At 40.1% G+C, this 26,957-nt stretch overlaps 1 protein-coding gene and 2 long non-coding RNA genes across 5 annotated transcripts in view; 1 reads left to right on the forward strand and 2 right to left on the reverse strand.

Moving 5' to 3' along the window:
- Positions 1–787: 787 nt before the first annotated feature.
- LOC121596403 lies at positions 788–8,779 on the reverse strand. Of its 3 annotated transcripts, none has more exons than XR_006005280.1 (4): positions 8,672–8,779; positions 8,512–8,578; positions 8,173–8,441; positions 788–925 (listed from the first exon to the last, which is right to left on the reverse strand). It is a non-coding gene; the product is annotated as an uncharacterized LOC121596403 (long non-coding RNA). The 3 variants fall into 3 exon arrangements; XR_006005283.1 differs by lacking the exon at positions 788–925 and adding an exon at positions 6,180–6,956 and having other exon boundaries at positions 8,206–8,441; XR_006005277.1 differs by lacking the exon at positions 788–925 and having other exon boundaries at positions 8,107–8,441.
- On the reverse strand, positions 2,774–5,974 carry LOC121596479. Its single transcript, XR_006005287.1, has 3 exons — positions 5,774–5,974; positions 5,576–5,666; positions 2,774–3,644 (listed from the first exon to the last, which is right to left on the reverse strand). It is a non-coding gene; the product is annotated as an uncharacterized LOC121596479 (long non-coding RNA).
- A 5,361-nt stretch (positions 8,780–14,140) lies between the features above and the next one.
- The window catches only part of LOC121595883 (breast carcinoma-amplified sequence 3 homolog), a 111,252-nt gene continuing 98,435 nt past the window's right edge, over positions 14,141–26,957 (forward strand). Inside the window, exon 1 of the mRNA XM_041920455.1 lies at positions 14,141–14,555. The gene's annotated coding sequence lies outside the window, so the exon portion shown is untranslated. The remainder of the gene's footprint in view (positions 14,556–26,957) is intronic.

The following is a 26,957-nucleotide window of genomic DNA, read 5'->3' on the forward strand; positions in this document are numbered from 1 at the left end:
CTGGCGCCGTAGAACTCCCTTGTCCGTTTCCCGCAGGGCAATTACGCTGAAAATTCCCTACCTGCCCACACGTCCAGCATAGAGGTGGTTGCTTTGGAGTTTTACACTTTTTTGCCGAATGCTGTCCCCCACATCGCGAGCATACCTGCATTGTTTCTCTTTGTTGTTGCTCTGTATACCGCCGGTTAACAATAGCTGCAGCCGCCATGTTGTCGTTCACGCGCACTCTTTCATCTGCTTGCCGCTTCCCGTACTCGCGGAGAAGAGATCGCGTCGCATCTAGAAGCTTCTCGGTGTCGGTCAAATTTTCTGTCATCGCATGCAGCGCGCTTCTAACCGCCAAGGGCAACCCGTGGCAGTATTGTGCACGTAACACCTCGTCGCCTTTGATGCCTGCGTCTTTCATTAAACGGCATAACTTTTGGTGGTACTGTTCGGGTGGTTCGCCAGCCCACTGCGCGCCAATGAACGATGCGTAAGATTCAGCCGGATCCGGACCAAAGGCTTTTCTAAGCGCCACCTTTATTGCCTCTGAATCTTTCTTCTTCTCATCGCTCAAGCGATCGTACACCAGGGCTGCTCCGCCATCTAAAAACAGCGGCAACAGTTCTGCAACATTTTTCACTTTGCGCAATTCTGCAGCCCTATCAAAGCGATCCAGCCATCCGACGACATCACCATCGCCTGTAAAGGGCTTTACGACATCCACGAAGCGAATTTCTGCAGATTCCACCATTTTGTATCAAAGGCCGAAATAGCTTGTGATATAGAAATGATAACCACACCGTTTGGTTGTCTTCTGTCTAATGCCCGTTTATTTCTCCTTCATGCGGTTTATCGCTTTGACAGATTGATGTTGTCGGAGCTGTCTGAACCTGCACGTCACTGATTGAAGTGCAGGGCTGCCAAACACCACAGTTTTGAACTGAATTAAAACCAAAAATGAATTAAAAACATAATTGAATCATTAGTTTAACTTGAGTTGTATGATATTATACATGAATCACAATATAATAAAACATAAACTTTTTAATACATCAAACACTATTCAAACACATACCTTCAAATAGGGACCTAACACTTTATTTATGCAAAGACTCGTCTATTTCACAATTCTGCTAATCGAAGAACGAGACACCCGAAATAAAATAATAAAAATGTATTTTTTTCAGTTTTTACGCCGTGATAATCATACCAACCCGAAATAAAAATTGCAAGCCACTGAAGGTATGGCCTGTAGCTATGTAGTGAAGCAATATTAGCAATCTTTCTTGAGTGGTGATGGCATCGCGCATATTCGTATTCATACGAGTTATTTCCGGCGCCAAGCTTCGCAGTAAAATTTCTAAATCTTTTGGTTTTACGCGAATTAGCGCGTAGCCACGGAGGTCAAAAAATGTTGAAATTTTTTAAACTTTGTCAAAATTGCTTGTCAACTGCAAAAAAGAGCTTTTCTCGTGGTCGCACCAAAAACATACACAAAATGACAAAAAGCTCCAACATCTGAATATCATCGATATTGTGTTTAAGAAGCACGAAATAGGTACATAAATCAATTAGAATCATGCATTTTAGCATTATTATCATAGCAATAGGTCACAACTGCGCCAAATAGCTGTTTGTTTACGCATTTTCGCGAACGTCAAATTTTGTCACTTTTTGTCAACTTTTGTCAACTTTATTTCCTGGCTGCTCCAGGATACAAAATTTTGACAAAAGCTCACGTTCTGAAAAATTTGGCAGCATTTTGTCACTCTCATGGCCTTTCGCCTAATGAAGGTATTATTGTTTCGTTGGTCCGTTCTGCAATATCATCCAACAAACGGTTGCCGTCTTGACGTCGCTGGAAAAACATTGGTAGCATCCACCAGCTGCGCACAATTCGCTGGTTGCGACGCCTTAGGGCGGTGGCAACGCTCATCCGAAGCGATTTTATTGGACGCTTCTGTCAAACGCTATTTCGGCTCATATTGCGAAAATTTGAATGGTTTAACCATTATAAAAAATAATTTCATATTGTTCCTACATAACCTGCATGATTACATTGACAGATAAAATCGGATGCGACGATCCGACGGAATCAAAAAATTTTGATTCCGTCGTACGACGAAATCGCACGTCCGACGTTATCTGTCAAATCCCATATAAATCTCGTCCGATAAAATCGCATCGGATGAGCGCTGCCACAGGCCTTATCCCAACCGGCATTATCGCGCGATTTTTATGTGTATCTATCATTTTTCTCATTCTAACATTCAGAAAATTTTTCTCTCTGCCTCGCTCTTCTGGGTGTTGGTCTGGTTTTGCTCGCAACTTTGTTGTGTCACACCAAACATCCTCATGTTTCATATGGCTCTTCTCTTTCCATCATTAGAGAGAAACTCTTGCGTCTCGCTTTTCTGGGACTTGTCCAATTTCGTTTGCTACACCAATCGTTCACGCAAGCGTTCTCCTCTTTGTAGCAACGTACAGACACTCCCCAAAATACGCAATTAACGCAAACCGGAGGCAATAGCGTATCTCGACTATTAGCGTAAGTCGAATTTCGAGGATTTCAGTCAAATTATAGTTAATTTATTATAATTTTGCTTGAAGTGGTAGATTTTAGTGGTAGAAGTGGTAGTGCTTGAAGTGGTAGATTAGTTATTTGATCTGATTTCTACAGACGATTACAAATTTATACCTTTTAAAATAGTTTTTAATATTCGACCAAAAGGGAATTTATTTTGCATTTGACATTTGATGTGTCAAATTAGTACAATTTGTTCAAAGAACTGTCAAATTTAGAAAAAAGCGTATAGCGAAATCGCGTATATCGAGTATGGCGTATATCGGGGTATACCTGTATAGCCACACGAGGAAGGCGCTGCTTCGCGTTTACATGAAAATGTGATAGTGTGAAATCAAGTTTGCAAGTGGTAGGACGTCGATGCGTGCCCGTTTTTTTCGTTTTTTTTTCAAACTATTTGGTAAGTACAGCTTTTAATAGAGGGTTACATCAATCTGTATCAAACTGAGTTGTATTAATAATTGTGGTATAAAATCAATTTCATTTTTAAAGAAACCGTAACACATGCACGAACGGAAGTGAGCACGGACCATGATAGAAGCAATATTCAATTGGTTGGTAAGTATTGTGCTTGACGTTAAATTGAACAGCTGTTGGCAAAATAGTTAATATTTCCCTCTATCCCTAGGAGCGCCGAAAACAACAGAACAGGAGATGAAAGAAGGCAGGAACGATCATACAACGCGCTATCGCCGGAGAAGCGACACCCGCTTGGCAAAATGTCGCGCGACATGCATGCTTGAAATCGATGCTTGTTAACATTTTATTTCAAGCATCGTGAGTGTCCCAACGTGAGCACTGAGCACACCTCCCCTCATTCTCAATGCCGCGTTTTTGGTTAATCCTCACTCCCACCATTTCTTTCCTTCTCCTCAACGGACACACCATTCCCGCGAGCGTAGCCCGACCAAAAATTCCAGGAAATTTCGACAGTAAGTGTGCAGTTTTTTATTCACAAAGCTATTTGAAAATATTTCAATACTTGATGGTGCGTGCTGGGCGAACAAAACTTTAGCTGCTTGCTCCACCGATGGTGCGTGCTGTTGAAAAAAAACATGCTGTTTGATGTGTTTGCCTGAGGAATGAAAGATAAATCGAACATTAGAATGGTGAACAAAACTACTACTATTTAAAACTTACCGATCACGAAGATATTTTAAGTTAAACGGCGACTCTGTATGCCCGATCCATCTGCTTTGATCTGTTATCAGGAGCTTTGGTAATGAAATAGCTAGGTGTGATGGAAAATAATAGAAGAATAAATAAACATTGAAAGCAGTACGATTGATAGAACACAAACATCATTTGGAAGATTCTTCTTCTTATGCATGCACTTACCCGTAGATCATGTAACAAAACAAACTCCATTTACGCCTGCGTTGACATCTTTCACGATTTACTTAATCACTTTTCTATTAACATTTCATAATTTTCACTGCATCTTCCGACACCGATCCTTCCCAAATGAAATTTGCATTCGTTCTGGCAATGAGTTTCGAACGATCACAACACAGCGCGAGAGTGAAGAACACAAAGTAAATGGCACTATGTACAAGTGTTGATCATATGGTCAAAATAAAGTATAATGGAATTTATTTTACGTCAAATGAATTGATTTTATTCTGATTTACATTTAAAATAATGTTATCAGCCTAGTTGTGAACGTTTAAAATTATGATGAAGTGAAAACATCATTACCAGATAAATGAAACGACAATCGACGCTTTTTGACCATATCGAATTATGATTGTCTTTACACATAGTGTCATCTCTTGCGCTTCAGGGTCTCACGCTCAGAGCAAAAATTCTCCCATCTTCGCAACGGTAGGAGCGATCGGCTATGGAGGGCTGGAGGAGTGCGAGTGTGTTTCTCATGCACACAGCGAAATTTTGGTCAACACCTCGATGGTGGGAGCGTTTTTCCATGGGATGGGGTAGTGGAGTGCGAGTGTGTCGCATGATTCCTTTAAAACTAAGGCCAGGGGTAGCGAGAGGCATCAAAATGAGTTACTCTTTGCCAAGCGGGCAGGAAGGCAGGAACGATCCGATCCTCCAACGTGCTATGGCCTGGTAGAGGAGAAGCGGCAGGAAGGTAGGGACGAACATCCAGCTCGCTAGTGCAGCAAGAGGGAGGCAAGCAGGATGCATTCACACCATTCAACGAAGGCAAAGCTGAAGGAAAAGAAGAACGAGGAGAGAAAGCAGGCAAGACGGGTACGTGTGTATCCCACACCGGTTTTAGGCAGTGTGAATTGTGTGAGTATGTAAATAGGTATGTGCTAGTAAGAAGGTAAAATAAAGAGCGTAAGCATGTGCAGAATGGACAAATGAGAGTAATAGTCTTTGCAGGGAGAATGGAGAGAATGAAAGAAATTGAACAATAATGTAGTATACAGAAACTACATGTATGATACACGCTGACGCACCGTTGCAGAAACGTGCTATTTAGTGCTGCTAATGAGCACGATTTGAGAACGTTTTGATCCCGTTTTTTCTCATACAAAATTAGAAAATGTCGCGCGATAATGTCGGTTGGGTAGACAGCGGTCTAATGTTGTTGCGCGCAACATTCCCGCTTGGCAAAATGTCGCGCGACATGCATGCTTGAAATCGATGCTTGTTAACATTTTATTTCAAGCATCCTGAGTGACCCAGCGTGAGTGCTGAGCGCACCTCCCCTCATTCTCAATGCCGCGTTTTTGGTTAATCCTCGCTCCCACCCTTTCTTTCCTTCTCATCAACGGACCCACGATTCCCGCGAGCGTAGGCCGACCAAAAAATTCCAGGAAATTCCTACAGTAAGTGTGCAGTTTTTTATTCACAGTACTGTTTGGCAAAATATCAGTTCTTGATGGCGCGTACTGGCTATCAAATCGTTAGCTGCTTGATCCACCGATGGTGCGTACTGTTGGAAGAGAAACACTTGCTTTGATGCGTTTGCCTGAGGAATGAAAGATATATTGAGCATTAGAATGGTAAACAAAACTAGTATTATTTAAAACTTACCGATCACGAAGATATTTTAAATTAAACGGCGACTCTGTATGCCCTATCCATCTGCTTTGATCTGTTATCAGGAGCTTTGGTGATGAAATAGCTACGTGTGATGGAAAATAATAGAAGATTAAACAAACATTGAAAGCAGTACGATTGTTAGAACACAAACATCATTTGGAAGATTCTTCTTCTTATGCATGCACTTACCCGTAGATCATGTAACAAAACAAACTCCATTTACGCCTGCGTTGACATCTTTCACGATTTACTTAATCACTTTTCTATTAACATTTCATAATTTTCACTGCATCTTCCGACACCGATCCTTCCCAAATGAAATTTGCATTCGTTCTGGCAATGAGTTTCGAACGATCACAACACAGCGCGAGAGTGAAGAACACAAAGTAAATGGCACTATGTACAAGTGTTGATCATATGGTCAAATAGAGTATAATGGAATTTATTTTACTTCAAATGAATTTAATTTATTCTGATTTACATTTCAACAATTGTAATCAGCCTAGTTGTTAATGTTTAAAATTTTGATGAAGTGAAAACGTCATTACCAGATAAATGAAACGACAATCGACGCATTTTGACCATATCGAACTATGATCGTCTTTACACATAGTGTCATCTCTTGCGTTTCAGGGTCTCACGCTCAGAGCAAAAATTCTCCCATCTTCGCAACGGTGGGTGCGTTCAGCTGTGGAGGGCTGGAGGAGTGCGAGTGTGTGTCTCATGCACACAGCGAAATTTTGGTCAACACCTCGATGGTGGGAGCGTTTTTCCATGGGATGGGGTAGTGGAGTGCGAGTGTGTCGCATGATTCCTTCAAAACTAAGGCCAGGGGTGGCGAGAGGCAATAAAAATGAGTTACTCTTTGCCAAGCAGGTTGTTGCTCGGAAACATCCCAACCGACATTGTCACGTTGCAACCAGTTTTTTTTTTGTATTGAAAAAGTGTTCTCTATAGTGCGGTCAAATCGTTCTCGATAGCAGAACTATAGAGAAGGTTTTTCCAACCGTGCGACAGCGTGTATCATACATTTGGTTTCTGTATGCTACATCCCTTCTCAATTTCTTTCATTCTCTTCATTCTCCCTACAAAGACTCTTACTCTCATTTGTCCATTCTGCACATGCTTACGCTCTTTATTTTACCTTCTTACTCGCACATACATATTTACATACTCACACAATTCACACTGCCGAAAACCGGTGCACAATTCACACTGCCGAAAGTTCTACACACGTAGGGGAACTGGGGGTAGTTTCGACACCTTAAGGTTTTCCTCTGATTGCAATACTTTTACCAATGTAAACTTACTAGTAGACATCGAAAAAGCTTTATTGGTGTATTATGTACCATCTTACGAGAAACTACGGTTCCTGGATTGATTTTGATAACATTTTCAAAAAATAAAAAAGTGTGTTTTTTGTTGCGTCACGACTGCAGTGCGGGTAAGTTCGACACCATGATGGGGTAAAATCGACACCTTGGAGGTGATTTCGACACATTGGTTTTAGCTTTTAAAATAACGAACTCTGATGGCCTGTAGTTTTCATTGAAGTTCAACAAAGTATTTCGTACCAATTTTATGAAAAATTAACACAAAACATTATTGAAATATACGAAAAAAATGAAGTTACAAACATGAACAAAAATTTCATTACAAATAGCATCGCACCAGACTCCATATTGTAGAAGCTGCGGCGATAGCATCTGGTATACGGAATGATTGGTAAAGATTCCTTTAAAAATCAACCTGGCAGCTATCTTCCAGTAATCTGTTTTCTTTTTTATAAAGTCTAAAAGTGTTCAATTTTATTTTTCTCTGCCAACTCGAAAGCCAAAAGTCGAACATCGGCCAATGTGATTCCAAACCAGCGACTATTTTTTTCTTCAGTTAAGCCTACCCGGCCTAAAGTCAGCCTAAAATACGGTCAAAGCCATAACAATATTAATTTTCATAAGCCAACCATATACAAAGTACATGTTTTGAGTCCGAGTTTGGCAACGTTCTGTGATAGAATAATAGCTAAATTCCATAATTATAACTTCCTAGGTTTGTTGACATCTTGAATTTTAAAGCTTCTACGGTATTTTTTATTGCGTGTTTGTTCAGCTTGATTATTAAGTTTGTCGTACATCGTTAAGGGACATCTGTATAAAATACAGGCACTTTCAAATTACGATATAAAAAAGTTAACATGCTACAAATAAGCATTACACTACTACCAAGTGGAGTGTCGAATTTACCCCCATTGGCCGTACAAGTTTTAGTTTATATTATATAGTTTAATATAAAAATTACGCCCTGTGATACAGAACTAATCAATAGTATTTATAAAACAATACTATTAACACGGAAACTATAATTTTGTTGAAATAACGCCACAATTCCTTAAGTCCCAGAAGTAAAAACTTACATCGGCTGTCAATCAGAACCACCATGTGTTTATTTTGTTGTTTTTGACAATTGACAGGTTTCTGATCAGTGAAATGTGACTCAAATATTCGAAACAGTTGACATAAATAATATGTATAAGTTTTTTGTCTTCAAAAAGTTCTATAAATACAAAAACGGCAAGGTGTCGAACTTACCCGCAGTGTCGAACCAACCCCGACTTCCCCTACCCGTCTTGCCTGCCTTCTTTCCTCGTTCTTCCTTTCATCCGGCGTTGTCTTCGTCGAATGGTGTCCACACGTTAAAAATTCTTCCTGCTTGCCTCCCTCTCGCTGCTCCCACATGCTGTGCTAGCGCGCTGGATGATCGTCCCTACCTTCCTGCTGCTTCTCCTCTACCAGGCGGTAGCACGTCGGAGGATCGTTCCTGCCTTCTTTCTTCTCCTGTTCTGTTGTTTTCGGCACTTCTAGGGATAGAGGGAAATATTAAATGTTCTGCCAACAGCTGTTCCATTAAACGCGAAGCGCAATACTTACCAACCAATAGAATATTGCTTCTATCGTGGTCCGTGCTTACTTCCGTTCGTGCGTGTGTTACGATTTGCTATAGAAAACGAATATGATTTGATAGCACAATTATTAATACCATTTAGTTTGATAAAGATTGATGTAACCCTTTATTAAAAGCTGTACTTACCAAATAGTTTTTCCGTAGTGGTTTCACGAGAAAAAACGAGCACGCACCGACGCGTCCTTCTGCTTGCAAAGTTGATTTAACACTACCACTTTTTCATGAGAACGCGAAGCAGCGCCTTCGTCGTGTGGATATACAGGTATTCCTCGATATACGCCATACTCGAAATACGCGATTTCGCTATACGCTTTTTTCTAAATTTGACAGTTCTTTGAGCAAATTGTACTAGGGTAACTGTACCAGTTTTCGGCACGCTAGTGCAGCAGTTTCACAAAAACTGCTCACAAATAAACATTTTTATTATTTTTCATGAAAGTGATGTTATTCTGGTTGATAAACTATCATAATATGTTACACTATTTTTTATTTGCCGATTCAAAGCCCTTTTTCATAAATATTCGTAAAAATGCAAACATTGCTTTTGCTCCTATTTTCGGCAGTTTGTTCCTATTTTCGGCAGGTTGTGTTCCTATTTTCGGCAGCGCGAATACGGGTCAGAAAATGTTATTTTCTATGTAAATATGTACAAAAAAATGTTTAAAGCAATTTTACACTCTTACTTTCCTAATACTGATGTTAAAAAGCACTTTAATTAATAATTTTATGTTGCATATTTTGGCCCGTTTTGACAGCCATTTTCATGCGACGTTTAAACAGAGCAGCATTGACAGAGCATTGACAGTTTGATGGTTATAGCGTACGGTGCAAATATTTATTTTTCTCTTAAGTTAGTGCATTGTTTGCCGTAAAATTGGTGATATTTGGTATAAGAAAGGTCATATTATGTGTCGATATACGCATTGTAGTGTTCTGATCAAGTTTAAAAGGAATATTCAGCCAAATCCAAGGTGTGTTATTGTTCCGAGTTTCAGCAGGAGCCCACAACATTGAGCTGTCAAAAATGAACATTTACTGTGTACCTATTTTCGGCAGCATTTAAAGTAAAAAATAACCTGTTTATCGTGATTTTAAAATTCCGAACAAGTTAGAATAAATTAAATAAGCATAAAACCTTAATATACACCACTTTTTCATTGTTTTACTGTTCTGATTCTCTTAATCACAAAACCTGCCGAACCATTGGCTGACAGCAAAGCTGCCGAAAAAAAGCACAATTTATTTGATATTTTGAAAAATACGTAATGAAATGGCGTGAAACTTCGTATGTGAATATCAAATAATTACACTTTCACTACAAAATTGTGTTTTGTGAAATTTTTTACCACATTTGTGCAGAATTTCACGTTTTTAGCTACCCTGCCGAAAACTGGTACAGTTACCCTAATTTTAGAAATCGAATGCCAAATGCAAAAGAAATTCCCTTTTGGTTGAATATTAAAAACCATTTTTAAAGGTGTACAATTGTAATCTTCAGTTGAAATCATATCAAATAACTAATTTAGTGGCTAAAACCTACTACTTCATGCAAAATTATACGAGAATTAGCTTTAATTTGACTGAAACCTCGAAATTCGACTTTCGCTAATATTCGAGATACGCTATTGCCTCCGGTCCGCATTGATAGCGTATATCAGGGAGTACCTGTACAATGATACAAAGAGCGGGCGAGAGGAGAACGCTTGCGTGAACGATTGATGTAGCAAGCGAAATTGGACAAGTCCCAGAAAAGCGAGACGCAAGAGTTTCTCTCTAATGATGGAAAGAGAAGAGCCATATGAAACATGAGGATGTTTGGTGTGACACAGCCAAGTTGCGAGCAAAACCAGACCAACACCCAGAAGAGCGAGGCAGAACGAAAAATAGATAATAATAGATACACATAAAAATCGCGCGATAATGCCGGTTGGGATATCGCTGAGGTGGTCTATGAATGTTACTGGCAACATTTTGTTTTGATATTGTTTAACCGTAGAGTTGGCAACCAGATTTACACACGTAAGTTGGCAACCGGCATACACGGGTATTCCACACGTTTTGATGTAAAAAAATTCACGATTTTCATAGGTAAACAATGCTTTCTATATTTTAATGCTGTAAGCAAGTAATGCCGACCATATATTCTCTTCTACTTCATTTATTCATTGAGTTTTTTCATTTTATTATAAAAATAACGGTCAAATTGAAATTTGGAATCGCCTGAATTTGATTAAAAAATAAGCAAAATACGAAAAGAGGAAGAAGAGAAACGTCATTCTCCATACAAAATGTATGGAATACCCGGGTATGCTGGTTGCCAGCTTACGTGGTAAAGATAAAAAAAATTCAAAATAAAATACTTACAGGCTGTTTATAATTACAACTTATGCACCAAAAAATCATAAATTAAAAGTTTGGAGGCTACGGAAAATTTCAGGTCAATAAAAGCAATGAATCAAAAGTTATTGCAGTTCGAAGCTGAAAAAAATACCCGGGTATCCGGTTGCCAACTTAAAGGTTAACGTAAAAAACTAGCCAATTAACAGCTCAGAGTTTATTTTTTATCATTCAGTTGTAGAATAAAGTGTTGAAAAATAAAATATACATCAAAAAATGTATTATAAAAGCAAAAATTCCAAATTAAGCGGATGTCAACAAAACGCACACTGCTGCTGTGTCATTGCATAAAACCGATTACCATGACTAAGGTAAATAGAAAATGTTGCCAGACAAATATCAAATCGGTTTGAATTTGGCCGGCAACAAAGTTGCGCTAGCTGTCAAAATCCATACATTTTGCCAGCAACATTGTTGCGCGCAAAGTGGGCAGAAAGGAGGTGTCGTCATGTAGAACAATTGGGCATCGAGGCTTTAGAAAAAAGCACAAAACCAGGATCGACGGCTGTTGTCAAATGCGACGAATGTTGCTTGTATTTAGATATGATATATGAATTGTTTTCGTTTAATATACATTTTTTTAGCATTAAAAATTCGTATTTTGCATCCACACTCCATAAATCGACATTTTACACGCTATAATATAGCTGCTGCCTGTAAACAAATATCGACGGCTGTGGTCAAACTGAATCTCAAAATGGCAACATGCCAAACGCTAAGAAGACACCTCCTCTATATTCCACCTTGGTTGCGCGCAACAAGATTAGGGCGGTGGCAACGCTCATCGGATGCGATTTTATCGGACGTGATTTATATGGGATTTGACAGATAACGTCGGACGTGCGATTTCGTCGTCCGACGTTATCTGTCAAATCCCATATAAATCTCGTCCGATAAAATCGCATTCGATTAGCGTTGCCACCGCCCTTAGACCAGTGCCTTAGAGCGTTTCTACATACACCGAGAATGCAGCTGAGAAAATAACTGACAGCATGCTTTGACAGCGACTGATAGCATTTTCGGTGAGAGAATTTTCCTCGGCATGCAAAGAACGATGGAGCTGAGAAAAAATTGAATTGGCAGTTTATATCGATCGATCAATTATAGTTTTTGCCGTCGTCTAATAATCGTAGAAATATTATTTAAAATTAAAATAAACTTTTTTGACTTCATTTTAGCGATTAAAATGGATTTTTTCAACATCATTTTAAAAGTCTCATCTTGGCGCTTTTCAGAGCTACTACACACACCAGCGTGAGAAACCGGTTGTCAATTCTCTCACAGCCATCTCTCAGCTGCAGTCTCGGTGGATGTAGAAACGCTCTTAGCCAAGGACCGTAAAGATATCAGGTCAAGTTATAAGCCCGTTTTGACAGCCAGGTGGAAGAAGAATCGACGAAGAAAACTGACAGTTAATTTTCCGCGTTTGGCGAACGCTTCAAGTTCTCGAAGGAAAATTTCCATTTTAAATCACGGGCTGTGTTCTAATAAACTAAAATATTCACCCAAATTGATCTCCACCAAATATTGACCATGCAAAACGTAAACAATATATCAATACACAAACAAGCGGAAAACCATCTGTTAAAACGGTGCCCAGGGGGGGGGGGGATCGCCAAAAGCGCTATAACTACACCTCATTATGAATTTCACCTTGGTTGTTTGGCTGAAATTTAGTTTACGCCGACGTTTACGCTTAGTGTGATGTCCGTATTACCGTATATATACACGATGCGCAATCTCAGATTGCGCATATATTCGTTTTATCAAAATATATGTCAATTCGCGTAGCCAACCCTGAGGTATAAACGTCATTTCCATACAATTTCAAATTGCGCCATGATTGCGCATAAATTTTCAAGATTATATGTCCGAGATATATAAATTTTGTTTGACAATTAAATATATCAAACCGATCCGTTTGACAGATAAATATATGCGCAATCTTAGATTGCGCATCTTAAATTAATACGGTTACACGTGCGAAAGGTTTTTTTTGTGCCAAAGTCTTAGTTTGACAAATAAATGCCCATCGAGAAATGAAGGAATTTTCCTTCGTCTAATACAAGGTGTATGTATTTAGAAGGTTGATTTTTATCGCTTAGGGCAGTGGCAACGCTGATCGGATGCGATTGTATTGGACGATATTTATATGGGATTTGACAGATAACGTTGGACGACGAAATCATCGTCCGACGTTATCTGTCAAATCCCATATGAAAATTTGACAGGCTGTCCGATAAAATCGCATGCGAAAAAGCGTTGCCACCGCGCTTATGCTGGTCGACATTGTGGGAGACATCTGTCAATCTCTGCAAACAAATTTCATTACCCCTCACTAGCCTTCCCCGATTTTTATAACACATCCCACGAAACAGTTATGTTAAGTCGAGAAATGTCATTTTGCTCTGAACAACTTCACGTTGTCATTTTAAAACTCTATAGTTTAATAAGGCCTTTAGTTATCGAACAGCTGACACAGCAACTATCGAACAGAAGCGTGTTTGTTTGTCTCGTTCGATTGGTCCCAGAGCGCTGCCTAATGCTGCGCTCTGGCACCAATCGAACACAACATCCGAGTTGAACAAACCCATATAATCATATGGAGGTGCACTGCCAGACACAAACAAACAAACAAGACAAATATGTCAAATCCCATACATTTTTCATGTTCGATGTCGTGTTCGATTGGTGCTAGAGCGCCGGGTAAGGCTGTGCTCTGGCACCAATCGAACACGACATCCGAGTCGAACAAACCCATATAATCATATGGAGGTGCACTGCCAGACACAAACAAACAAACAAGACAAATATGTCAAATCCCATACATTTTTCATGTTCGATGTCGTGTTTGATTGGTGCTAGAGCGCCGGGCAAACAATTGTATTGTCACGCGAATAACCCGGCAATCAAGCATTATTTACACATTAAAAAAGCTTCTATTGTTCTTTGTTGAAATTAATTATCAGGTTTTCACTTGCTTCACATGACAGTGGTTTTGTGTGCAAGGTGGTACACAAAATGCGGCTACACGACCCGAAAACTTTTTGACGTAGAGATTTCAGATTTTTTAAATTTTCGCATCGAGTCTTCTGGTCGTGTAGCGAGCCCTTAAGTGTTCTTCATGACGACACCTCCTTTATACCCACTTTGGTAACCTACCAAGTTCGCTACGTTTATTGGTACACCTGGAAAGTTCGTTGTCACAGGAACAAAGAGTTCGCATGTGTACATGATGATTTAGCTCATAAAGGGTGCTTAATAGAAAGTGGTTCTTTATATCTATTCATGAAGACGGTTTTGCTAAATAGTTCCATTATACACCGTTTTATTGAATGCACTTTCTATTGTCGTTGGTGTAAGTTGAAGTGGTGTGAATTTGGAAACAAAGACATATTAAATATTGCTACAGACAATTCATGTGTTCATGATACACATCTGATTGAATGAGCTTGGCAGAGTGTATGTGTGTGCTTTGTTGAGGACTTAATTGAGCATTCAACAACAAAAAACATATCCATAGGAACATAGCAACCAGCATTTGGAGCAGTTAATTCATTGGATTATGTAAAGTAAAATCACAAACTACGAGCCATCTGAAACCTACTGACAGGTATGTCCTTCAAAATCTGAAATTGATGAAAATGTGACCCTTATGTTATAAATAAATAAAGTCATCCATTTCGAGATGCGCAATAGAGTGTGTGTTATTGTTTGGTAATGTGTTAGTGAATGACTTGAAAATTTATTAAAATATTTCAACTGAATGCTTAGAATGCTTACAGTGTTTCACGGAATACGTACTGGTGCAATAGAAATGATTTTCAGATTTGCCGTTATTTGTTGTTATGCTGCCCTTTGTTAAAAGGGTATTTGTCTGGCTCGTGAGTGGAAGAAAAACAATATCTCAGCTGTTTGGAATTAATCATAGTTATTTTTTAAAGAATAATTTGGAAAATTGTTCGGATCATGATATTTCCTTCTCTTCTGGGTAAAGATACTATTGATAATTGCCATTTTTACAAGAGGTTTTAATCCTGATATAATGATGGGTTCTGAATAGAAGCCTAACAAACCGTGATTATCGCGCAGTATTAAATCTTTACTTATCCTCGGGCATTGATTTTCATATTCTTGCTGCTGCATCGTATTATTGCAATCGTATCATTTTTTTCGTGCTGAAAGCTATATGAATAGGTAGAAGAAAAATGTTGCTACACATCGAAGATCTATAAATTCATAAACGGTTTGCAGATTCAGAGTCCCTAATAACACACAAGGCTTCAAGGCCAGTCGCTGAGTAGGGACTGATAGGGAACTGATGCACTTGTGACACGTTCTCTACACAGAACAACTTTTTCCATGCAAAACGGGGGCAACATTTTGTTACAGTTCTGTTCCCACCCTCCGAGGCAAAACGGAAGTGGAACCAGGTAACTTAACTGAAAATCATACCCTTTTGCAGCTTGAACCGTGCAATAAAAACACTATTCCTTTAGAATATGGCCACTTACAGTACAGGCGGCAAAACAATCAATTTTCAACATGAAAAAATGATTTTAGCATCAAATGAACGGCATTTCAGCTACAAATAAATAATAAATAAAACAATTTATGTCCGCATGAAAGACCCCCTAAATAACCAAGATACCGAAAACGCCATCAATTTCTTGTACTAAAAATCTATTTGCATAAAAAAGCTAAAAAATTGTCAGTTTGGTGGGATAAACCACAAGGCCACAGAAGCAGCCACTTCTATGTTGTAGAAGTACATTATTTATGCACGGTTAATTCATTTACTCAACATGTATCACCCAAAAATGTGTTTAATTGTGCAAAGGAAGCTATAAAACTTGTGTTTGTTATAAAACATATTTGTGTAAGATGTGGATGCGTGTGTTTATTTACTAGCGAATGGACTCATTCATTTCGCTGGTCAGTGCACAGTTTATTTATTAATAATATTGCCGAAGTTATGCTGTGATGTAAGTGAATGAGTTAAAGTAATCGATGTGTTAAAATCATGTTCAGCATATTGACCTTAACCCGCATTTGATCCATCTTTTTCTCGCCAACATGTTTGGAAAAGGTGGGCCAAGCGTGGGCAAGGTCTATATATCTTATTAGAACTGACAGCTCTGATTGTTCTAAAATTTGGTGGGTTAACGACTGAATCGACCACCACTGACCCACGTGGATTTGAAGTGGCTTTTACAGTGGGTTAAGGCCGATTTGGTTACTTGGGAACGACCAACTTTTGTTGGTCGACGAATCGACGAAGAAAACTGACAGTTAGTTTTCCGAGTTTGGCGAACGCGTCTTGTTCTCGAAGGAAAATTTCCATTTTAAATCACGGGCTGTGTTCTAATAAACTAAAATATTCACCCAAATTGATCTCCACCAAATATTGACCATGCAAAACGTAAACAATATATCAATACACAAACAAGCGGAAAACCATCTGTTAAAATCGGTGCCCAGGGGGGGGGGGGGGGGGGGGATCGCCAAAAGCGCTATAACTACACCTCATTATACATTCCAGCTTGACCGCGACAATTTTTTGGGAGCTCTTAGTTCTAAAAAATCTTCTCAGTTTTAGAACAAAATCAAGGGGAACCGTGTTCGTCGCGGGTTTGTGAGTTTTTCACAAAAGGGCCAGGCTCGCGATTCGAGACGAAACGATCGAAGCTAGCCATACTTTCGTGCTAAAAAAGTGTCGCGGAAGATTTTTTGGGTCGTCTAGAAGCAGTGTAATAGCTATCTTGTATCTCGGGGACCGCCTGTATTTGAATTTACTGTTCGTGTTAGATAAAAACAATGTGAGTGATTAACAATTTTTGATTGATTGTTATTGTAGAGTTCCTCTATTTATGTAGTCCGTTTGCTTCGGTGTCTACTAGACAACTGTCGGTTGCTCTGGTCTCTCGCAGTCTTCTCCAAGTTGGAATATAGAGGAGGTGTCTTTTTAGCGTTTGGCATGTTGCCATTTTGAGATTCAGTTTGACAACAGCCGTCGATATTTGTTTACAGGCAGCAGCTATATTACTTACTTACTTACTTACTTATCCGGCACTACAACCGCTTTGCGGTCTTGGCCTGCCTCAGGAGTGTCCGAAACCGCTCACGGTCTCGCGCCTTCGTCTGCCAGTCCGTTATCCCGGCCTTAATGGCGGACGCCTCCACGCCATCTTGCCACCTCAATTTGGGCCTACCACGCCTCCTCTGTCCTTGTGGACGGCCTAAAAAGACTTTACGGACTGGGTCGTCCGTTTCCATGCGTATAACATGGCCAGCCCACCGGAGCCTGGCGAGCTTGATACGCTGTACGACAGTGAGGTCGCCGTACATCTCGTATAGCTCGTCATTATAGCGGCTCCTCCATTGTCCTTCCACACATACGGGGCCAAGTATCCTTCTGAGCATCTTCCTCTCGAACGCGGCTAAGAGGGTTTCGTCAGATTTGGACAGTGTCCATGTCTCAGAGGCTTATGTGAGTACTGGTACTATATAGGTACTATATAGTCCCAGCTTCGTCCGTCGCGACAGGTTCTTTGAGGTGAACTGATTTTTCAGGCTGTAGAATGACCGGTTGGCAGCCAGCATCCTTGCGCGCAACTCAGCTTCCATGCTGTTGTCGTTGCTGACCTTTGACCCAAGATAGGTGAATTGTGGGACAACTTCAAAAGTGCGTTCACCTATCTGCACGTCACGCCTACGTAGATTCTGATTATTTGTTGGTGGGCCCGCTGATGTTGCCACCATCAGTTTGGTCTTTGCCTCGTTTATCTGCAATCCGAGGCTCTCTGCCGCCTGCTCGATCCCTTGGTAGGCTTCTGCTACATAGGAGAGCCGCAGACCAATGATGTCTATATCATCAGCGTATGCCAGGATCTGGGTTGACTTATAGAAGATGGTTCCCGTAGTCTCCACCCTCGAGTCACGGATGGCCCTCTCTAGCGCCAGGTTGAATAAGAGACAAGCAAGCCCGTCCCCCTGGCGCAGACCCTTGGTGGTAGCAAAAGGTCCTGAGAGTTTTCCATCCACCCTCACCTGGCATGTGATGTTGGTCAGTCATTCTAACTAGCCTTATCAGTTTGGCCGGGATTCCAAAAGAGCTCATAGCGTCATACAGTTTTACCCTGGCTATGCTATCATATGCGGCTTTGAAGTCAATGAAGAGATGGTATGTGTCGTGTCTGTATTCAGCCATCTTCTCCAAGATCTGCCGCATGGTGAAGATCTGATCAGTGGTTGATTTTCCGTTTCGGAATCCTCTTTGATAGTTTCCGACTATCTCTTCGACGTGCGGGACAAGGCGATCCTGAAGGATCAGGGAGAATATTTTATAGGCGGTATTCAACACCGTAATACCCCTGTAGTTGTTGCAGTCCAACCTGTCTCCCTTCTTGTATATGGGGTAGATGATGCCGAGATTCCAATCACAAGGCATCGATTCGCTATCCCACACCTCAGTAACAATTTGATGAATCTCGTTTTCTAGTCGTGCACCTCCATTCTTGACCAGTTCGGCTGCAATTCCGTCGGTTCCGGGTGCCTTGTTATTTAGCAGCTATATTATAACGTGTAAAATGTCGATTTATGGAGTGTGGATGCAAAATACGAATTTTTAATGCTAAAAAAATGTGTATTAAACGAAAACAATTCATATATTTTATCTTAATACCAGCAACATTCGTCGCATTTGACAACTGCCGTCGATCCTGGTTTTGTGCTTTTTTCTAAAGCCTCGATGCCCAATTGTTCTACATGACGACACCTCCTTTCTACCCACTTTGGTCTTCTCCCCTGCCGACAACTGACAGTTCTTCCTACTGATACTTGTTATTGTTTATAATTTCTATCCTTTGACATACGTATCCTACATCTCTTACCCAGTCCAAAACTATGAATAACTTTATAACAATAACTAGATGAATTCAATATCTCGAGAACTTAGGTTTACGAAACACAATACTTTCCGTTTAACAGCGCATATATAAAAAAAACTCAATCCTTGTACCTCGATGGCATGTTGATGCATCTTCTTGGCCTTTTACTTATTGGGGTCTCATCTCGATTTTGCTTATGTCCTATCTTTTCCTTAAATAAATTATCTATTAAGGGAGCGTCCATAGTTGTACCTTCACCCTGTGGGGCATCTCGTATTTCTCTAGCTATAGGACATTTTTTACGTGTGCTACTGGCCTACGATAATTCTTTCCTTGCTCATTAACGACAACTACTTCTGTGCCGTTTCTTTGTGTTACAGTAAAACGCTATGATCAAAAGGTTGGCTCCAGTTTCCCTATTTCATAGTTCCTTATAAATACTGTGTCTCCAACACTGATTTCAGCTGCTCTCGCATGTCGTTTTTTATCAGCATACAACTTCCCATGCAACTTTTTCATCCTATCTTTATCCCGAACTTCTTCGTCCCTATTCCAGTAAGGGTCCGTTTTTAATGAGGGTAGTATTTTTTTTACAGGTCTACTCGTTAGGAGTTCCATTGGTTTTCCTGTAACCGAATGGGGCGTTATATTATAAACATACACGTATTCCTGAATAGCTTTCCTCCAATAGTTTTTCGTTGCTTTGGCAATTCTTAGCGTCCGGAGGATACCTCTATTCTGTCGCTCAACCAACCCATTCATCTGCGGCCAGTATGGAATAGTATGTATGAGTCGAATATTCTTACTTCCACAGTAACTTAAGAATTCTTCGCCGCTAAAAGGTGGCCCATTATCAGATCGAATTGTCTCAGGATAAGTATGGCAATGAAATATACCATCCAGTGCTTCAATTGTTTTTATGGCAGTCGTAGCATGCATTTCCGTAACCGTGAGGAACCGACTGTAATAGTCAACTGTAATTAAAAATGTGGCACACCCCTTTGCAGTGAAAAAGTCTATTGCTAGATCTTGCCAAGCTCTTTCTGGCATTTCTTTCCTTATCATTGGTTCCGGTGGCCATTGTTGACCTACTAACGCGCATCCTTCACGTTCCTGTACCCTACTTTCAACATTCCGATCCATGAACGGCCACTACATTTTCTCTCTGATAATTCTCTTCATTGTTGCTACTCCTGGATAACCCCTATGGGCGATATCCAGTGCCCTAGGTCGCAATTTTTTTGGAAGCACGATGCGGTCATTTCGGACTGCCACTCCATTTATCGCTCCTAGTTCCTTTTCAAAGCCCTGAAAGGCAAACAACTGTGGTGGCCATGTGTGTTTCAATAGCTTTTTTAAGCCCTTTCATTGTAGTATTTCGAAGAGGTTTCGTCTTTGATTTCTTCTAACGTTATGGACAATGGTCCTGTGCCAATAGAACATACATAGTGCTCTGTATCTTCATCAAAGGGTATATTAGGGGGAGGACACAACCTCGACAAGATGCCCGAAATATTGTTATGGCCTGGAACATGTACAACTGTAAAATCATACGGTTGTAACCGTAGTGCCCATCCCTCGGCCCGAGTACAGGCCCATTTTCCTTCTTAGGGCTTTCCCCCCAATACGTATCCAATGTTTTATGATCCGTGTACACTGTAAACTGTATTCCGAATAGGTATGTGCAAAATTTCTCTACAGCCCAGACCACAGCTAACGCTTCTCTCTGCGTTTGCGGGTAAATTTTCTCGGTATCTGTGAGGCCCTTTGATGCGAAACTGATAATCCTGGGATCCTCATTGCTATTTCTCTGCGTCAGTATTGCCCCCAGGCCCAATCCTGACGCGTCCACATACAAATCAGTGGCGTCTTTAGGATCGAAAAAATCCAAACTGTGCACTGTGTTTGCTAACTCATTGCGTAGATCATCAAACGCCTTATGTTGTTCTTCTCCAAACACTTAAGTTTCGCCTCTAATGAAGCTTCTTAGGGGCTCTGTCCGCGAGAAGAGATGTGGGATAAATTGATCCACAAAGTTAACTAGGCCCAAAAAGCTACTAGCTTCTTCTTTTGTTTCTGGAAGCCTGAAATTTTTTATCGCCTCAATTTTATCCTCTGTTGGGCTTATACCCTTTGAATTGATTTTGAATCCTAATATTTCTAGCTCTTCAACCTGAAACATGCATTTTTCTTTGTTGAGCAGTGCATTATTTTGCTTTAGTTTATCCAACACCTGTTTCAAACGTGTGTTATGTTTGAGAATGGATGCTCCCCATACAACAATATCATCTAGATAGATAATTACTCCTTCTATCTCAGTTAGCATCTCCGTCATTATTCTCTGAAATATTTGTAATTTCACGAGAATCTGGGTGTAACTCCACATGGTAGTAGGCTGACGTGATGTCAAGCTTGGAAAATATTTTGGCACCTTTTAGTTTGTTAAGGAGTGTATCGATGATCGGGAGAGGGTAGTGTTCCCGTTGGAATGCCTTATTTGGTTATCGCATGTCAATACAAAGACGGATGTCATCTTTACCCTTGGGGACTACCACCATTGGTGATATCCATTTCGCAGGTCCAATAACTGCTTCGATTATGTCTGCATCCAACATTTCTTATGGCTTTTAATTAACTTTCTCTTCCATCGCAATGGGTATCCTGAGGTAAGCTAGCTTCTTAGGTATAACAATCTGATCTATCGATAACTGTAACTGAATGCCTGGAAATTTTGGAAACGGGGGTTTGCTTTGTCCTAAGCAGTGCTGCAAAATGTCATGAGTATCACGAGTATTTCACCAACAAAAACAATGAACATATCCGTGGTAGCTTGATGCTCATTGCTGATAGTCAATAAAAGTGCGTCATGACATGCAGAACACGACATGTGAATACTTGAGTCTAACGCGATACTCTGACTGACAAGCTTAGCTTAATGACGGCGCAAGCATAATCATGATTTTTTTCTGGCTATGAACAGAGCTGCCAAATGCCACTGTTTCAGTCATCAACACTCATGACTGAAACGAAGCTCAAATCAGATCACGTACACAACTGAGATGATCAGTGACTATACTCAAACAGTTGGTGGATAAATCACATGCTTGGTGACATTTAGTTTAGCACCCAACTTTTGATCACTCACTTGGTCACGACATTGTTGTCGGCGATAATCGCGACATTCTTGGAATATTCTTTGCGCGTGGGCTCTAGCAACAAAATGAGCATGCTTTCTCCCTCTATCTGTTTTGATTATCTGTCGGGTCAAACAGAGCGAGAAAATATGCTCATTTTGTTTCTTGGAACCACTCGCACCCATCGCATATCTCCCATGACCATCGCGAAGATCACCGACTGAAAATGTCGCGACCAAGTGACTGACCAAGAGTTGGTTGCACACAATGTCACCAAGCATTTGATGGTCGCACCAACTGTTTGAGTCTCGCCTCTGATCATTAAAGTAGAGCTCGTGACGCTGAGATTATTTTGTTTCAGCCGGAATTTGTCATGACAATGTCAGTGACATTTTGCAAAACTGATCACAGAAAAAAAAGTCATGACATAGTGACTGACCAAGCGATGGTCGCAAACATGTCATGAGGATATATTAGTCACATCATCCGTTCTGAGTATCACCTCTGATTATCACAATTGAGTACGTGACGCTGATATGGATTTTGTTTCAGTAAGATTTTTTTATGACATAGACAGTGACATTTTGCAGCACTGGTCCTAAGGTATTAACTTCTAATCCAACCTTCAATATTCTTTACTCTTCTGCTGTCTTTTTGCAAAGTAAACATCGCTCCCTCTATCACAAAGAATCCTGTGTATGCCCTGGGTTTCGATTCGTTAATTTTTACCCAGGCCTCAAAAACAGCTAACACCTTTAATGGTATATTGGATGCATACGCATTAACCTGACGATTACATTTAATTTTCACGTTAACAAGTCTGGCCTTATTTTTAATTAGCTTCTGCCATACTTCCTTGGTCACTGTATTGATCATGGCGCCCGAATCGATCAGAAACACAATCGGTACTTGGTCAATGTATCCCTCGATCATTCCATCATCGGTGTTATGTGGCTAAAATATAAGGTATTATAATGTCATTAGTTTTAGCATGGTTGAATATTCAGCTTCCTCATTTAATTATTTATTTTTTTATTATTATTATTAATATATTTTTTTACGACTGCTACTCCTCAATTCACGAACATCATAATTTCAATAATTTCCTACAATTATTTCCGTTTTCTCTTCATGCTAAGTAATATAAACCAAAAATATACCAACTAACAGGAAAACAAGAATTCAACATACCCCAATCAATAGAAAGGTATCCACCAGCTCCCTTAATCATTAAAGGTTGTTACTTTACCTTTTCTTCGTATTCTTATCGATATCCCGCGTGTCCTGTTCTTGCCTCAGAAACCTCATTTCGCAATGCGTTGGTCCCTTCAGGTTTCTGCCACCGATACCGATCTGTTGGTTGAATTGCTCGCCTGTTTTGTCCACCAGTGCTTTTCCTTGCAAAATGCTCCAATTGTCCACATCTGTTGCATCGAGAATTTCTTTAGATGTGATCGTTTGAAGATCGAGAACAATCTTTCTTTTGATGTCTCCATGAGCCACATCGATTACAATCCAAAGACGATCTGCTAACTGTTCTCCAGTTTCGTCCCCGATAATCGCTTCCCGAAGATGCTGCTTTCTTTTCCGTCGTATAATTGACAGCTAGCACATTGTTCTCTCCCTTAAAGGGATGTGTTTTTTCCTTTTGTTTTACCAGCACTTCCCGATTGACCGCGTAATTGATTAGACTGGTCAAATCCATCGCTCCTTCCAGACCCTTGTCTCTAACTCTCTCATCACTTGCTCCAACCGTGATTTGCTGGAGAATCTCTTTTTCTATGCGGTCCCCAAAATCGCAACTAGCAGCTTGTGTTCGCAGACGTAACATGTAGCGATTGAAGGGTTCGTCAAATTTTGCGTAACTGATCGGAATACTTCGAGTTCAACCCTTTCGTTTCGCTTCCCAATGAAGAACGCGTCAAGGCGTTTAACTGCATTATCACACTCGGGAATTTCTTGAGGTGCCATCGGTGGCTTAGGGGGATCCGGATATACCTCTCCTAATACCGGTACCAAATTGTAGAAGATACGCTTTAATCCTCTGCCCCCACGGGCCAACATTAACAACAGCTTCTCATGTTGTGATTCAAACTGTTTCAATTCTAAAACAATTTCACACGACCTATGCCATTCTTCCCACTATCGCCGCAGTGCCGAGCTGTCTACGGCATCATTAAATGGTTCCACTTGAAAATGCTGTTCCATCTGTAGAAAATACAAAGATTATAATTATAACTCAACTTACTTCATTCTTTACCATTATTCAAATAAAAAAAAACCCTTTTTAAATTTGTTTCTCTCTATCGCCCCCCGTTTTCTATTTCCGCCAAGATAATAAATTAATTTGCTTTACTCTTTCGACACACACTTCTGGCCACCTTTTAACTCATATCCTTTCCGTCCTTTACCGTTGCTTTCACCCACACTATTTCGGTATTGCCCTATACTACTCTGTGTGCTTAGAGGTCTTTTCCACGCTCCCCGCAAAATCTGGTGGTGTGCGCTTGGGTCATTTATCGGACTCGCTATTGTCTCGTGAACCACGTTTTCTGTCTCTACTTTATTCTTCACAGTGCGCTTCGAGATCTCTTTTTTTCGGACTCGCAACAAAATCTGGTGGTGTGCGCTTCGGTCATTTACCGGACTCGCTATTTTCACTTAGCACAATCGTCATTTCTTGACTGAAACTACATCAACGTGGTTTTGCCGCAAACTTTCTTTCCTCTTACCCCCCTTCTCCTTTTTATTCCAATCCTTTACCATTTGTACAGTCGATCAGTTATGGACACTAAGTATCAAGTACACTAGTACTACAATCACTACTCACAAGTTCGCTTATCACTTATATCTTGTAAAATTGAACTAGGATGCTATACGACTTTATCGTAGTCTTAACAACTTTTCCACCTTACCGCGTCTAGCACTTCTGTTTCTCCTTTCTCTTTTTTTCGTACCGGCTGCGCCAAATGTAGAGTTCCTCTATTTATTTAGTCCGTTCCCTTCGGTGTCTACCAGCCAACTGCCGGTTGCTCTGGTCTCTCGCAGTCTTCTCCCCTGCCGACAACTGACAGTTCTTCCTTCTTATACTTGTTATTGTTTACAATTTCTATCCTTTGACATACGTATCCTACAGTTATAAAGCTCAATAAATCAAAGAAATTGGTGAAAAATGTGAATCTTGACTGAAAAATTATCGTGTCTTACGTACAGTAGATTTTTTTGAGACGGAGTCCGAGTTCGACAGTAAAATACTAAACGAGGCCCAAATAACCAAATCGGTCTTAACCAAGGACTGTGTAGGAACGAGGTCCCGTATTGTAGAACGATTTGACAAGCAACCAAATGTTCTTTACAGGTAGATTTACATCTAAGAGCCCTTTTCGATTTGTAACGACCAAGCGTTTTACAGGTGGCGGAAGGTTAATTAGCCGTTTTAATATATTTTATAATAAATTTGGAAGAGCACACGAATAATTATAACGCAGAAGTCAGTGGCTTACGTCTGTTCAGTTCAATATCGCGCCAAGAAGAGAGCTTTATTTTATGACAGTTCAACTAGCGCCACGGCTGCTCCAGCGGTCAGAGTATAAGGCGTTTATCCAGCTGTCATACGTGCACGGTGTTCGGGATGAGTGCACAGTGGACAATTATGGTCCGGACGTGCAAAGGGACTCTTGCATATCGCTGGTCAGTGCACACTTCATATATTTATAATATTGTCGAAGATGTGCAGTGATCTAAGTGGATGAATTAAAGCAATCTAGAGGTTAAAATCTTATTCAGCCTATTGACCTTAGTCCGCACTTGATCCATCTTTTCCTAGTCAACATGTGGAAAAGGTGGGACAAGCGTGGGAAAGGTCAATACATAAGATCGGATCCGATAGCTCCAATTGTTCTAAAATTTGGTGGGTTAACGACTGAATCGACCACCACTAACCCACGTAGGTTTGAAGTGACTTTTTTGGACCGTTTTGATTATTTGGGTTTGACACTTCTTGGACCATTATCCATGGAAATCGAAATCGGGCATCCGCATGGTCCCGAGCTGACCGAGCTGGATAATCGACGTTCTACTGTACTTGTTTACATACGCTAGTCATCGGAGCTTCATCAAAAATCATCACTAGCTATTATGAAAAATTATGAACAGTTATGTATTTTTTCCTGGTTATCTCATCCTGCTATCTCATATTATCTTGCTCCTAAATGTGGAATAGATGCTGGATTAATACTATGTTAAATAATATTTCGACGAAACAGTATATTCCTTGCATGATATGAACAACAGGACGAATGACAGATTGGTAACGGAATTATGAAAAATACAGAAATTAAACCTTTTTGACAATTGAGATCGGTAACAGCATCGTTAAAGTTAAAAAATAAAAACAAATGAATTTTCGGTTATTCTTAAAGCTCATTATCGGCAATTGTATTTTTTTACTGATACATCAGTAAGGTACAGGGTTTCTCAGGCTAGCTCAACATCGTAACACTATTTTTCGAACACGTCAAACGATTGTCAATATCGTACATTAACTCTTTTCGATTTGGTAACACTAGGTTTTGAACGCGTAAAATCCCAACTCGAATCTGGAAAATCTTTGTTGGCTGTCTTGTCACCCATTATACCGTTGTAAATGGTTGTTAACATTCGATCAAAAGGGAATTTATTTGGCATTTTACAATTGAAAAATTTAGAAAACCGCGTATTTCCGAATCCTGCGTATAAGCGTTACTGTGTATCTCGGGGACCGCCTGAACGCCTGAAAAAACGAAGATGTGGAATTGTATTCTGCACAACTCATACATTCATTGTTATTATCTATCTTTTAAGCATTTTCTGCAATTTGCTCAAAGCTCCTGTCCATATAGTTGTGGTAGATGCTGTATTTTAGTTTCCTGTTATCATTTGCGGTAATACAATTTATACATTTAACGACGTTGTGTGTTTGTCGTGAGCACGCTACTTTATTTTTTACAATCC

Source organism: Anopheles merus, chromosome X (genome assembly GCF_017562075.2).
Source record: "Anopheles merus strain MAF chromosome X, AmerM5.1, whole genome shotgun sequence".
Lineage (NCBI taxonomy): Eukaryota > Metazoa > Arthropoda > Insecta > Diptera > Culicidae > Anopheles > Anopheles merus.